The 13,942-nt window shown below is 49.9% G+C and overlaps 14 non-coding genes across 14 annotated transcripts; all 14 read left to right on the top strand.

Annotated features, from left to right (window-relative positions):
* Window positions 1-521: 521 nt before the first annotated feature.
* On the top strand, window positions 522-595 carry trnan-guu (transfer RNA asparagine (anticodon GUU)). The gene has a single exon. It is a non-coding gene; the product is annotated as a tRNA-Asn (tRNA).
* A 528-nt stretch (window positions 596-1,123) lies between these two features.
* trnan-guu (transfer RNA asparagine (anticodon GUU)) lies at window positions 1,124-1,197 on the top strand. The gene has a single exon. It is a non-coding gene; the product is annotated as a tRNA-Asn (tRNA).
* Window positions 1,198-2,262: 1,065 nt separating this feature from the next.
* On the top strand, window positions 2,263-2,336 carry trnan-guu (transfer RNA asparagine (anticodon GUU)). The gene has a single exon. It is a non-coding gene; the product is annotated as a tRNA-Asn (tRNA).
* A 1,054-nt stretch (window positions 2,337-3,390) lies between these two features.
* On the top strand, window positions 3,391-3,464 carry trnan-guu (transfer RNA asparagine (anticodon GUU)). Its single transcript has one exon. It is a non-coding gene; the product is annotated as a tRNA-Asn (tRNA).
* Window positions 3,465-4,529: 1,065 nt separating this feature from the next.
* trnan-guu (transfer RNA asparagine (anticodon GUU)) lies at window positions 4,530-4,603 on the top strand. Its single transcript has one exon. It is a non-coding gene; the product is annotated as a tRNA-Asn (tRNA).
* Window positions 4,604-5,664: 1,061 nt separating this feature from the next.
* trnan-guu (transfer RNA asparagine (anticodon GUU)) lies at window positions 5,665-5,738 on the top strand. The gene has a single exon. It is a non-coding gene; the product is annotated as a tRNA-Asn (tRNA).
* Window positions 5,739-6,276: 538 nt separating this feature from the next.
* On the top strand, window positions 6,277-6,350 carry trnan-guu (transfer RNA asparagine (anticodon GUU)). The gene has a single exon. It is a non-coding gene; the product is annotated as a tRNA-Asn (tRNA).
* Window positions 6,351-7,404: 1,054 nt separating this feature from the next.
* trnan-guu (transfer RNA asparagine (anticodon GUU)) lies at window positions 7,405-7,478 on the top strand. The gene has a single exon. It is a non-coding gene; the product is annotated as a tRNA-Asn (tRNA).
* Window positions 7,479-8,534: 1,056 nt separating this feature from the next.
* trnan-guu (transfer RNA asparagine (anticodon GUU)) lies at window positions 8,535-8,608 on the top strand. Its single transcript has one exon. It is a non-coding gene; the product is annotated as a tRNA-Asn (tRNA).
* A 538-nt stretch (window positions 8,609-9,146) lies between these two features.
* trnan-guu (transfer RNA asparagine (anticodon GUU)) lies at window positions 9,147-9,220 on the top strand. Its single transcript has one exon. It is a non-coding gene; the product is annotated as a tRNA-Asn (tRNA).
* Window positions 9,221-10,285: 1,065 nt separating this feature from the next.
* On the top strand, window positions 10,286-10,359 carry trnan-guu (transfer RNA asparagine (anticodon GUU)). Its single transcript has one exon. It is a non-coding gene; the product is annotated as a tRNA-Asn (tRNA).
* Window positions 10,360-11,420: 1,061 nt separating this feature from the next.
* Window positions 11,421-11,494, top strand: trnan-guu (transfer RNA asparagine (anticodon GUU)). Its single transcript has one exon. It is a non-coding gene; the product is annotated as a tRNA-Asn (tRNA).
* Window positions 11,495-12,032: 538 nt separating this feature from the next.
* On the top strand, window positions 12,033-12,106 carry trnan-guu (transfer RNA asparagine (anticodon GUU)). The gene has a single exon. It is a non-coding gene; the product is annotated as a tRNA-Asn (tRNA).
* A 1,065-nt stretch (window positions 12,107-13,171) lies between these two features.
* On the top strand, window positions 13,172-13,245 carry trnan-guu (transfer RNA asparagine (anticodon GUU)). Its single transcript has one exon. It is a non-coding gene; the product is annotated as a tRNA-Asn (tRNA).
* The last annotated feature ends 697 nt before the right edge of the window (window positions 13,246-13,942 follow it).

Genomic DNA, 13,942 nt, shown 5'->3' with positions numbered 1-13,942 from the left:
AGGTAATTCAGAATGCTGCACAAAAGTGCAGTGCGACAGTTATGTTGGTTATACCATGTTATAATCAACCATGTTATAACAAACCATGGTATATCCAGGACGGTCGTTTGATGAACGCAGTCAACTGTTTTATCAAGGCTGATATTCTTTGGGGTGCTGTTGTTCGTCCGCAACTGCATACTTGCTGCCAAGTATGTGTGACCTACAAGTCACATATTTTAAACAATCAAGGCGGTATGGAGAGGAAGTACCAGAGCACCTCCATCTAGCCACCCGGTCCTCTCTCGACGCCCCTGCTTGGCTTCACTCAGTCTCTGTTGCACAATCGTATACCCCACAACCAAAGAGACCGGAACACCCTCCCCCAGTCCCCCGTCCAGTCTCGACACCTGTGGGTTGCGGGTTGTCAGTCTCTGTGGCGCAATCGGTTAGAGCTTTTGGCTGTTAACAACCAAAAAAGACCGGAACACCCTCCCCCAGTCCCCCGTCCAGTCTCGACACCTGTGGGTTGTGCGTTGACAGTCTCTGTGGCGCAATCGGTTAGCGCGTTCGGCTGTTAACCGAAAGGTTGGTGGTTCAAGCCCACCCAGGGACGATATCACTGTGTTTGCCAGGGAATGCACAAACGTGCAGTGCAACTCTTATGTTGGTTATACCATGTTATAATCAACCATGTTTTAACCAACCATGGTATATCCAGGACGGTCGTTTGATGAACGCAGTCAACTGTTTTATCAAGGCTGATATTCTTTGGGGTGCTGTTGTTCGTCCGCAACTGCATACTTGCTGCCAAGTATGTGTGACCTACAAGTCACATATTTTAAACAATCAAGGCGGTATGGAGAGGAAGTACCAGAGCACCTCCATCTAGCCACCCGGTCCTCTCTCGACGCCCCTGCTTGGCTTCACTCAGTCTCTGTTCCACAATCGTATACCCCACAACCAAAGAGACCGGAACACCCTCCCCCAGTCCCCCGTCCAGTCTCGACACCTGTGGGTTGCGGGTTGTCAGTCTCTGTGGCGCAATCGGTTAGAGCTTTTGGCTGTTAACAACCAAAAAAGACCGGAACACCCTCCCCCAGTCCCCCGTCCAGTCTCGACACCTGTGGGTTGTGCGTTGACAGTCTCTGTGGCGCAATCGGTTAGCGCGTTCGGCTGTTAACCGAAAGGTTGGTGGTTCAAGCCCACCCAGGGACGATATCACTGTGTTTGCCAGGTAATACACAATGCTGCACAAACGTGCAGTGCAACTCTTATGACAGTTATGTTGGTTATACCATGTTATAATCAACCATGTTTTAACCAACCATGGTATAACCATGTTATAACCAGGACGGTCGTTTGATGAACGCAGTCAACTGTTTTATCAAGGGTGATATCCATCTTTGGGGTGCTGTTGTTCGTCCGCAACTGCATACTTGCTGCCAAGTATGTGTGACCTACAAGTCACATATTTTAAACAATCAAGGCGGTATGGAGAGGAAGTACCAGAGCACCTCCATCCAGCCACCCGGTCCTCTCTCGACGCCCCTGCTTGGCTTCACTCAGTCTCTGTTGCAAAATCGTTTACCCCACAACCAAAAAGACCCGAACACCCTCCTCCACTCCCACGTCCAGTCTCGACACCTGTGGGTTGCGCGTTGTCAGTCTCTGTGGCGCAATTGTTTAGCGCGTTCGGCTGTTAACCGAAAGGTTGGTGGTTCAAGCCCACCCAGGGACGATATCACTGTTATTGCCAGGTAATTCAGAATGCTGCACAAAAGTGCAGTGCGACAGTTATGTTGGTTATACCATGTTATAATCAACCATGTTATAACAAACCATGGTATATCCAGGACGGTCGTTTGATGAACGCAGTCAACTGTTTTATCAAGGGTGATATGCATCTTTGGGGTTGCTGTTGTTCGTTCGCAACTGCATACTTGCTGCCAAGTATGTGTGACCTACAAGTCACATATTTTAAACAATCAAGGCGGTATGGAGAGGAAGTACCAGAGCACCTCCATCTAGCCACCCGGTCCTCTCTCGACGCCCCTGCTTGGCTTCACTCAGTCTCTGTTGCACAATCGTATACCCCACAACCAAAGAGACCGGAACACCCTCCCCCAGTCCCCCGTCCAGTCTCGACACCTGTGGGTTGCGGGTTGTCAGTCTCTGTGGCGCAATCGGTTAGAGCTTTTGGCTGTTAACAACCAAAAAAGACCGGAACACCCTCCCCCAGTCCCCCGTCCAGTCTCGACACCTGTGGGTTGTGCGTTGACAGTCTCTGTGGCGCAATCGGTTAGCGCGTTCGGCTGTTAACCGAAAGGTTGGTGGTTCAAGCCCACCCAGGGACGATATCACTGTGTTTGCCAGGTAATACACAATGCTGCACAAACGTGCAGTGCAACTCTTATGACAGTTATGTTGGTTATACCATGTTATAATCAACCATGTTTTAACCAACCATGTTATAACCAGGACGGTCGTTTGATGAACGCAGTCAACTGTTTTATCAAGGGTGATATCCATCTTTGGGGTGCTGTTGTTCGTCCGCAACTGCATACTTGCTGCCAAGTATGTGTGACCTACAAGTCACATATTTTAAACAATCAAGGCGGTATGGAGAGGAAGTACCAGAGCACCTCCATCCAGCCACCCGGTCCTCTCTCGACGCCCCTGCTTGGCTTCACTCAGTCTCTGTTGCAAAATCGTTTACCCCACAACCAAAAAGACCCGAACACCCTCCTCCACTCCCACGTCCAGTCTCGACACCTGTGGGTTGCGCGTTGTCAGTCTCTGTGGCGCAATTGTTTAGCGCGTTCGGCTGTTAACCGAAAGGTTGGTGGTTCAAGCCCACCCAGGGACGATATCACTGTTATTGCCAGGTAATTCAGAATGCTGCACAAAAGTGCAGTGCGACAGTTATGTTGGTTATACCATGTTATAATCAACCATGTTATAACAAACCATGGTATATCCAGGACGGTCGTTTGATGAACGCAGTCAACTGTTTTATCAAGGGTGATATGCATCTTTGGGGTTGCTGTTGTTCGTTCGCAACTGCATACTTGCTGCCAAGTATGTGTGACCTACAAGTCACATATTTTAAACAATCAAGGCGGTATGGAGAGGAAGTACCAGAGCACCTCCATCTAGCCACCCGGTCCTCTCTCGACGCCCCTGCTTGGCTTCACTCAGTCTCTGTTGCACAATCGTATACCCCACAACCAAAGAGACCGGAACACCCTCGCCCAGTCCCCCGTCCAGTCTCGACACCTGTGGGTTGCGGGTTGTCAGTCTCTGTGGCGCAATCGGTTAGAGCTTTTGGCTGTTAACAACCAAAAAAGACCGGAACACCCTCCCCCAGTCCCCCGTCCAGTCTCGACACCTGTGGGTTGCGCGTTGTCAGTCTCTGTGGCGCAATGGGTTAGCGCGTTCGGCTGTTAACCGAAAGGTTGGTGGTTCAAGCCCACCCAGGGACGATATCACTGTGTTTGCCAGGTAATGCACAATGCTGCACAAACGTGCAGTGCAACTCTTATGACAGTTATGTTGGTTATACCATGTTATAATCAACCATGTTTTAACCAACCATGGTATAACCATGTTATAACCAGGACGGTCGTTTGATGAACGCAGTCAACTGTTTTATCAAGGGTGATATCCATCTTTGGGGTGCTGTTGTTCGTCCGCAACTGCATACTTGCTGCCAAGTATGTGTGATCTACAAGTCACATATTTTAAACAATCAAGGCGGTATGGAGAGGAAGTACCAGAGCACCTCCATCCAGCCACCCGGTCCTCTCTCGACGCCCCTGCTTGGCTTCACTCAGTCTCTGTTGCAAAATCGTTTACCCCACAACCAAAAAGACCCGAACACCCTCCTCCACTCCCACGTCCAGTCTCGACACCTGTGGGTTGCGCGTTGTCAGTCTCTGTGGCGCAATTGTTTAGCGCGTTCGGCTGTTAACCGAAAGGTTGGTGGTTCAAGCCCACCCAGGGACGATATCACTGTTATTGCCAGGTAATTCAGAATGCTGCACAAAAGTGCAGTGCGACAGTTATGTTGGTTATACCATGTTATAATCAACCATGTTATAACAAACCATGGTATATCCAGGACGGTCGTTTGATGAACGCAGTCAACTGTTTTATCAAGGGTGATATGCATCTTTGGGGTTGCTGTTGTTCGTCCGCAACTGCATACTTGCTGCCAAGTATGTGTGACCTACAAGTCACATATTTTAAACAATCAAGGCGGTATGGAGAGGAAGTACCAGAGCACCTCCATCTAGCCACCCGGTCCTCTCTCGACGCCCCTGCTTGGCTTCACTCAGTCTCTGTTCCACAATCGTATACCCCACAACCAAAGAGACCGGAACACCCTCCCCCAGTCCCCCGTCCAGTCTCGACACCTGTGGGTTGCGGGTTGTCAGTCTCTGTGGCGCAATCGGTTAGAGCTTTTGGCTGTTAACAACCAAAAAAGACCGGAACACCCTCCCCCAGTCCCCCGTCCAGTCTCGACACCTGTGGGTTGTGCGTTGACAGTCTCTGTGGCGCAATCGGTTAGCGCGTTCGGCTGTTAACCGAAAGGTTGGTGGTTCAAGCCCACCCAGGGACGATATCACTGTGTTTGCCAGGTAATACACAATGCTGCACAAACGTGCAGTGCAACTCTTATGACAGTTATGTTGGTTATACCATGTTATAATCAACCATGTTTTAACCAACCATGGTATAACCATGTTATAACCAGGACGGTCGTTTGATGAACGCAGTCAACTGTTTTATCAAGGGTGATATCCATCTTTGGGGTGCTGTTGTTCGTCCGCAACTGCATACTTGCTGCCAAGTATGTGTGACCTACAAGTCACATATTTTAAACAATCAAGGCGGTATGGAGAGGAAGTACCAGAGCACCTCCATCCAGCCACCCGGTCCTCTCTCGACGCCCCTGCTTGGCTTCACTCAGTCTCTGTTGCAAAATCGTTTACCCCACAACCAAAAAGACCCGAACACCCTCCTCCACTCCCACGTCCAGTCTCGACACCTGTGGGTTGCGCGTTGTCAGTCTCTGTGGCGCAATTATTTAGCGCGTTCGGCTGTTAACCGAAAGGTTGGTGGTTCAAGCCCACCCAGGGACGATATCACTGTTATTGCCAGGTAATTCAGAATGCTGCACAAAAGTGCAGTGCGACAGTTATGTTGGTTATACCATGTTATAATCAACCATGTTATAACAAACCATGGTATATCCAGGACGGTCGTTTGATGAACGCAGTCAACTGTTTTATCAAGGCTGATATTCTTTGGGGTGCTGTTGTTCGTCCGCAACTGCATACTTGCTGCCAAGTATGTGTGACCTACAAGTCACATATTTTAAACAATCAAGGCGGTATGGAGAGGAAGTACCAGAGCACCTCCATCTAGCCACCCGGTCCTCTCTCGACGCCCCTGCTTGGCTTCACTCAGTCTCTGTTGCACAATCGTATACCCCACAACCAAAGAGACCGGAACACCCTCCCCCAGTCCCCCGTCCAGTCTCGACACCTGTGGGTTGCGGGTTGTCAGTCTCTGTGGCGCAATCGGTTAGAGCTTTTGGCTGTTAACAACCAAAAAAGACCGGAACACCCTCCCCCAGTCCCCCGTCCAGTCTCGACACCTGTGGGTTGTGCGTTGACAGTCTCTGTGGCGCAATCGGTTAGCGCGTTCGGCTGTTAACCGAAAGGTTGGTGGTTCAAGCCCACCCAGGGACGATATCACTGTGTTTGCCAGGGAATGCACAATGCTGCACAAACGTGCAGTGCAACTCTTATGTTGGTTATACCATGTTATAATCAACCATGTTTTAACCAACCATGGTATATCCAGGACGGTCGTTTGATGAACGCAGTCAACTGTTTTATCAAGGCTGATATTCTTTGGGGTGCTGTTGTTCGTCCGCAACTGCATACTTGCTGCCAAGTATGTGTGACCTACAAGTCACATATTTTAAACAATCAAGGCGGTATGGAGAGGAAGTACCAGAGCACCTCCATCTAGCCACCCGGTCCTCTCTCGACGCCCCTGCTTGGCTTCACTCAGTCTCTGTTGCACAATCGTATACCCCACAACCAAAGAGACCGGAACACCCTCCCCCAGTCCCCCGTCCAGTCTCGACACCTGTGGGTTGCGGGTTGTCAGTCTCTGTGGCGCAATCGGTTAGAGCTTTTGGCTGTTAACAACCAAAAAAGACCGGAACACCCTCCCCCAGTCCCCCGTCCAGTCTCGACACCTGTGGGTTGTGCGTTGACAGTCTCTGTGGCGCAATCGGTTAGCGCGTTCGGCTGTTAACCGAAAGGTTGGTGGTTCAAGCCCACCCAGGGACGATATCACTGTGTTTGCCAGGTAATACACAATGCTGCACAAACGTGCAGTGCAACTCTTATGACAGTTATGTTGGTTATACCATGTTATAATCAACCATGTTTTAACCAACCATGGTATAACCAGGACGGTCGTTTGATGAACGCAGTCAACTGTTTTATCAAGGGTGATATCCATCTTTGGGGTGCTGTTGTTCGTCCGCAACTGCATACTTGCTGCCAAGTATGTGTGATCTACAAGTCACATATTTTAAACAATCAAGGCGGTATGGAGAGGAAGTACCAGAGCACCTCCATCCAGCCACCCGGTCCTCTCTCGACGCCCCTGCTTGGCTTCACTCAGTCTCTGTTGCAAAATCGTTTACCCCACAACCAAAAAGACCCGAACACCCTCCTCCACTCCCACGTCCAGTCTCGACACCTGTGGGTTGCGCGTTGTCAGTCTCTGTGGCGCAATTGTTTAGCGCGTTCGGCTGTTAACCGAAAGGTTGGTGGTTCAAGCCCACCCAGGGACGATATCACTGTTATTGCCAGGTAATTCAGAATGCTGCACAAAAGTGCAGTGCGACAGTTATGTTGGTTATACCATGTTATAATCAACCATGTTATAACAAACCATGGTATATCCAGGACGGTCGTTTGATGAACGCAGTCAACTGTTTTATCAAGGGTGATATGCATCTTTGGGGTTGCTGTTGTTCGTTCGCAACTGCATACTTGCTGCCAAGTATGTGTGACCTACAAGTCACATATTTTAAACAATCAAGGCGGTATGGAGAGGAAGTACCAGAGCACCTCCATCTAGCCACCCGGTCCTCTCTCGACGCCCCTGCTTGGCTTCACTCAGTCTCTGTTCCACAATCGTATACCCCACAACCAAAGAGACCGGAACACCCTCCCCCAGTCCCCCGTCCAGTCTCGACACCTGTGGGTTGCGGGTTGTCAGTCTCTGTGGCGCAATCGGTTAGAGCTTTTGGCTGTTAACAACCAAAAAAGACCGGAACACCCTCCCCCAGTCCCCCGTCCAGTCTCGACACCTGTGGGTTGTGCGTTGACAGTCTCTGTGGCGCAATCGGTTAGCGCGTTCGGCTGTTAACCGAAAGGTTGGTGGTTCAAGCCCACCCAGGGACGATATCACTGTGTTTGCCAGGTAATACACAATGCTGCACAAACGTGCAACTCTTATGACAGTTATGTTGGTTATACCATGTTATAATCAACCATGTTTTAACCAACCATGGTATAACCATGTTATAACCAGGACGGTCGTTTGATGAACGCAGTCAACTGTTTTATCAAGGGTGATATCCATCTTTGGGGTGCTGTTGTTCGTCCGCAACTGCATACTTGCTGCCAAGTATGTGTGACCTACAAGTCACATATTTTAAACAATCAAGGCGGTATGGAGAGGAAGTACCAGAGCACCTCCATCCAGCCACCCGGTCCTCTCTCGACGCCCCTGCTTGGCTTCACTCAGTCTCTGTTGCAAAATCGTTTACCCCACAACCAAAAAGACCCGAACACCCTCCTCCACTCCCACGTCCAGTCTCGACACCTGTGGGTTGCGCGTTGTCAGTCTCTGTGGCGCAATTGTTTAGCGCGTTCGGCTGTTAACCGAAAGGTTGGTGGTTCAAGCCCACCCAGGGACGATATCACTGTTATTGCCAGGTAATTCAGAATGCTGCACAAAAGTGCAGTGCGACAGTTATGTTGGTTATACCATGTTATAATCAACCATGTTATAACAAACCATGGTATATCCAGGACGGTCGTTTGATGAACGCAGTCAACTGTTTTATCAAGGCTGATATTCTTTGGGGTGCTGTTGTTCGTCCGCAACTGCATACTTGCTGCCAAGTATGTGTGACCTACAAGTCACATATTTTAAACAATCAAGGCGGTATGGAGAGGAAGTACCAGAGCACCTCCATCTAGCCACCCGGTCCTCTCTCGACGCCCCTGCTTGGCTTCACTCAGTCTCTGTTGCACAATCGTATACCCCACAACCAAAGAGACCGGAACACCCTCCCCCAGTCCCCCGTCCAGTCTCGACACCTGTGGGTTGCGGGTTGTCAGTCTCTGTGGCGCAATCGGTTAGAGCTTTTGGCTGTTAACAACCAAAAAAGACCGGAACACCCTCCCCCAGTCCCCCGTCCAGTCTCGACACCTGTGGGTTGTGCGTTGACAGTCTCTGTGGCGCAATCGGTTAGCGCGTTCGGCTGTTAACCGAAAGGTTGGTGGTTCAAGCCCACCCAGGGACGATATCACTGTGTTTGCCAGGGAATGCACAATGCTGCACAAACGTGCAGTGCAACTCTTATGTTGGTTATACCATGTTATAATCAACCATGTTTTAACCAACCATGGTATATCCAGGACGGTCGTTTGATGAACGCAGTCAACTGTTTTATCAAGGCTGATATTCTTTGGGGTGCTGTTGTTCGTCCGCAACTGCATACTTGCTGCCAAGTATGTGTGACCTACAAGTCACATATTTTAAACAATCAAGGCGGTATGGAGAGGAAGTACCAGAGCACCTCCATCTAGCCACCCGGTCCTCTCTCGACGCCCCTGCTTGGCTTCACTCAGTCTCTGTTGCACAATCGTATACCCCACAACCAAAGAGACCGGAACACCCTCCCCCAGTCCCCCGTCCAGTCTCGACACCTGTGGGTTGCGGGTTGTCAGTCTCTGTGGCGCAATCGGTTAGAGCTTTTGGCTGTTAACAACCAAAAAAGACCGGAACACCCTCCCCCAGTCCCCCGTCCAGTCTCGACACCTGTGGGTTGTGCGTTGACAGTCTCTGTGGCGCAATCGGTTAGCGCGTTCGGCTGTTAACCGAAAGGTTGGTGGTTCAAGCCCACCCAGGGACGATATCACTGTGTTTGCCAGGTAATACACAATGCTGCACAAACGTGCAGTGCAACTCTTATGACAGTTATGTTGGTTATACCATGTTATAATCAACCATGTTTTAACCAACCATGGTATAACCATGTTATAACCAGGACGGTCGTTTGATGAACGCAGTCAACTGTTTTATCAAGGGTGATATCCATCTTTGGGGTGCTGTTGTTCGTCCGCAACTGCATACTTGCTGCCAAGTATGTGTGACCTACAAGTCACATATTTTAAACAATCAAGGCGGTATGGAGAGGAAGTACCAGAGCACCTCCATCCAGCCACCCGGTCCTCTCTCGACGCCCCTGCTTGGCTTCACTCAGTCTCTGTTGCAAAATCGTTTACCCCACAACCAAAAAGACCCGAACACCCTCCTCCACTCCCACGTCCAGTCTCGACACCTGTGGGTTGCGCGTTGTCAGTCTCTGTGGCGCAATTGTTTAGCGCGTTCGGCTGTTAACCGAAAGGTTGGTGGTTCAAGCCCACCCAGGGACGATATCACTGTTATTGCCAGGTAATTCAGAATGCTGCACAAAAGTGCAGTGCGACAGTTATGTTGGTTATACCATGTTATAATCAACCATGTTATAACAAACCATGGTATATCCAGGACGGTCGTTTGATGAACGCAGTCAACTGTTTTATCAAGGGTGATATGCATCTTTGGGGTTGCTGTTGTTCGTTCGCAACTGCATACTTGCTGCCAAGTATGTGTGACCTACAAGTCACATATTTTAAACAATCAAGGCGGTATGGAGAGGAAGTACCAGAGCACCTCCATCTAGCCACCCGGTCCTCTCTCGACGCCCCTGCTTGGCTTCACTCAGTCTCTGTTCCACAATCGTATACCCCACAACCAAAGAGACCGGAACACCCTCCCCCAGTCCCCCGTCCAGTCTCGACACCTGTGGGTTGCGGGTTGTCAGTCTCTGTGGCGCAATCGGTTAGAGCTTTTGGCTGTTAACAACCAAAAAAGACCGGAACACCCTCCCCCAGTCCCCCGTCCAGTCTCGACACCTGTGGGTTGTGCGTTGACAGTCTCTGTGGCGCAATCGGTTAGCGCGTTCGGCTGTTAACCGAAAGGTTGGTGGTTCAAGCCCACCCAGGGACGATATCACTGTGTTTGCCAGGTAATACACAATGCTGCACAAACGTGCAGTGCAACTCTTATGACAGTTATGTTGGTTATACCATGTTATAATCAACCATGTTTTAACCAACCATGGTATAACCATGTTATAACCAGGACGGTCGTTTGATGAACGCAGTCAACTGTTTTATCAAGGGTGATATCCATCTTTGGGGTGCTGTTGTTCGTCCGCAACTGCATACTTGCTGCCAAGTATGTGTGACCTACAAGTCACATATTTTAAACAATCAAGGCGGTATGGAGAGGAAGTACCAGAGCACCTCCATCCAGCCACCCGGTCCTCTCTCGACGCCCCTGCTTGGCTTCACTCAGTCTCTGTTGCAAAATCGTTTACCCCACAACCAAAAAGACCCGAACACCCTCCTCCACTCCCACGTCCAGTCTCGACACCTGTGGGTTGCGCGTTGTCAGTCTCTGTGGCGCAATTGTTTAGCGCGTTCGGCTGTTAACCGAAAGGTTGGTGGTTTAAGCCCACCCAGGGACGATATCACTGTTATTGCCAGGTAATTCAGAATGCTGCACAAAAGTGCAGTGCGACAGTTATGTTGGTTATACCATGTTATAATCAACCATGTTATAACAAACCATGGTATATCCAGGACGGTCGTTTGATGAACGCAGTCAACTGTTTTATCAAGGCTGATATTCTTTGGGGTGCTGTTGTTCGTCCGCAACTGCATACTTGCTGCCAAGTATGTGTGACCTACAAGTCACATATTTTAAACAATCAAGGCGGTATGGAGAGGAAGTACCAGAGCACCTCCATCTAGCCACCCGGTCCTCTCTCGACGCCCCTGCTTGGCTTCACTCAGTCTCTGTTGCACAATCGTATACCCCACAACCAAAGAGACCGGAACACCCTCCCCCAGTCCCCCGTCCAGTCTCGACACCTGTGGGTTGCGGGTTGTCAGTCTCTGTGGCGCAATCGGTTAGAGCTTTTGGCTGTTAACAACCAAAAAAGACCGGAACACCCTCCCCCAGTCCCCCGTCCAGTCTCGACACCTGTGGGTTGTGCGTTGACAGTCTCTGTGGCGCAATCGGTTAGCGCGTTCGGCTGTTAACCGAAAGGTTGGTGGTTCAAGCCCACCCAGGGACGATATCACTGTGTTTGCCAGGGAATGCACAATGCTGCACAAACGTGCAGTGCAACTCTTATGTTGGTTATACCATGTTATAATCAACCATGTTTTAACCAACCATGGTATATCCAGGACGGTCGTTTGATGAACGCAGTCAACTGTTTTATCAAGGCTGATATTCTTTGGGGTGCTGTTGTTCGTCCGCAACTGCATACTTGCTGCCAAGTATGTGTGACCTACAAGTCACATATTTTAAACAATCAAGGCGGTATGGAGAGGAAGTACCAGAGCACCTCCATCTAGCCACCCGGTCCTCTCTCGACGCCCCTGCTTGGCTTCACTCAGTCTCTGTTGCACAATCGTATACCCCACAACCAAAGAGACCGGAACACCCTCCCCCAGTCCCCCGTCCAGTCTCGACACCTGTGGGTTGCGGGTTGTCAGTCTCTGTGGCGCAATCGGTTAGAGCTTTTGGCTGTTAACAACCAAAAAAGACCGGAACACCCTCCCCCAGTCCCCCGTCCAGTCTCGACACCTGTGGGTTGTGCGTTGACAGTCTCTGTGGCGCAATCGGTTAGCGCGTTCGGCTGTTAACCGAAAGGTTGGTGGTTCAAGCCCACCCAGGGACGATATCACTGTGTTTGCCAGGTAATACACAATGCTGCACAAACGTGCAGTGCAACTCTTATGACAGTTATGTTGGTTATACCATGTTATAATCAACCATGTTTTAACCAACCATGGTATAACCATGTTATAACCAGGACGGTCGTTTGATGAACGCAGTCAACTGTTTTATCAAGGGTGATATCCATCTTTGGGGTGCTGTTGTTCGTCCGCAACTGCATACTTGCTGCCAAGTATGTGTGACCTACAAGTCACATATTTTAAACAATCAAGGCGGTATGGAGAGGAAGTACCAGAGCACCTCCATCCAGCCACCCGGTCCTCTCTCGACGCCCCTGCTTGGCTTCACTCAGTCTCTGTTGCAAAATCGTTTACCCCACAACCAAAAAGACCCGAACACCCTCCTCCACTCCCACGTCCAGTCTCGACACCTGTGGGTTGCGCGTTGTCAGTCTCTGTGGCGCAATTGTTTAGCGCGTTCGGCTGTTAACCGAAAGGTTGGTGGTTCAAGCCCACCCAGGGACGATATCACTGTTATTGCCAGGTAATTCAGAATGCTGCACAAAAGTGCAGTGCGACAGTTATGTTGGTTATACCATGTTATAATCAACCATGTTATAACAAACCATGGTATATCCAGGACGGTCGTTTGATGAACGCAGTCAACTGTTTTATCAAGGGTGATATGCATCTTTGGGGTTGCTGTTGTTCGTTCGCAACTGCATACTTGCTGCCAAGTATGTGTGACCTACAAGTCACATATTTTAAACAATCAAGGCGGTATGGAGAGGAAGTACCAGAGCACCTCCATCTAGCCACCCGGTCCTCTCTCGACGCCCCTGCTTGGCTTCACTCAGTCTCTGTTGCACAATCGTATACCCCACAACCAAAGAGACCGGAACACCCTCCCCCAGTCCCCCGTCCAGTCTCGACACCTGTGGGTTGCGGGTTGTCAGTCTCTGTGGCGCAATCGGTTAGAGCTTTTGGCTGTTAACAACCAAAAAAGACCGGAACACCCTCCCCCAGTCCCCCGTCCAGTCTCGACACCTGTGGGTTGTGCGTTGACAGTCTCTGTGGCGCAATCGGTTAGCGCGTTTGGCTGTTAACCGAAAGGTTGGTGGTTCAAGCCCACCCAGGGACGATATCACTGTGTTTGCCAGGTAATACACAATGCTGCACAAACGTGCAGTGCAACTCTTATGACAGTTATGTTGGTTATACCATGTTATAATCAACCATGTTTTAACCAACCATGTTATAACCAGGACGGTCGTTTGATGAACGCAGTCAACTGTTTTATCAAGGGTGATATCCATCTTTGGGGTGCTGTTGTTCGTCCGCAACTGCATACTTGCTGCCAAGTATGTGTGACCTACAAGTCACATATTTTAAACAATCAAGGCGGTATGGAGAGGAAGTACCAGAGCACCTCCATCCAGCCACCCGGTCCTCTCTCGACGCCCCTGCTTGGCTTCACTCAGTCTCTGTTGCAAAATCGTTTACCCCACAACCAAAAAGACCCGAACACCCTCCTCCACTCCCACGTCCAGTCTCGACACCTGTGGGTTGCGCGTTGTCAGTCTCTGTGGCGCAATTGTTTAGCGCGTTCGGCTGTTAACCGAAAGGTTGGTGGTTCAAGCCCACCCAGGGACGATATCACTGTTATTGCCAGGTAATTCAGAATGCTGCACAAAAGTGCAGTGCGACAGTTATGTTGGTTATACCATGTTATAATCAACCATGTTATAACAAACCATGGTATATCCAGGACGGTCGTTTGATGAACGCAGTCAACTGTTTTATCAAGGGTGATATGCATCTTTGGGGTTGCTGTTGTT

The sequence above is a fragment of the Diplotaxodon limnothrissa genome, linkage group LG3 (assembly GCF_057381915.1).
Source record: "Diplotaxodon limnothrissa isolate DT_005_m linkage group LG3, D_limnothrissa_male_GT1.1, whole genome shotgun sequence".
Lineage (NCBI taxonomy): Eukaryota > Metazoa > Chordata > Actinopteri > Cichliformes > Cichlidae > Diplotaxodon > Diplotaxodon limnothrissa.
The sequence above is the reverse complement of the archived record's forward strand: the minus strand, read 5'-3'. Positions and strand labels throughout refer to the sequence as shown.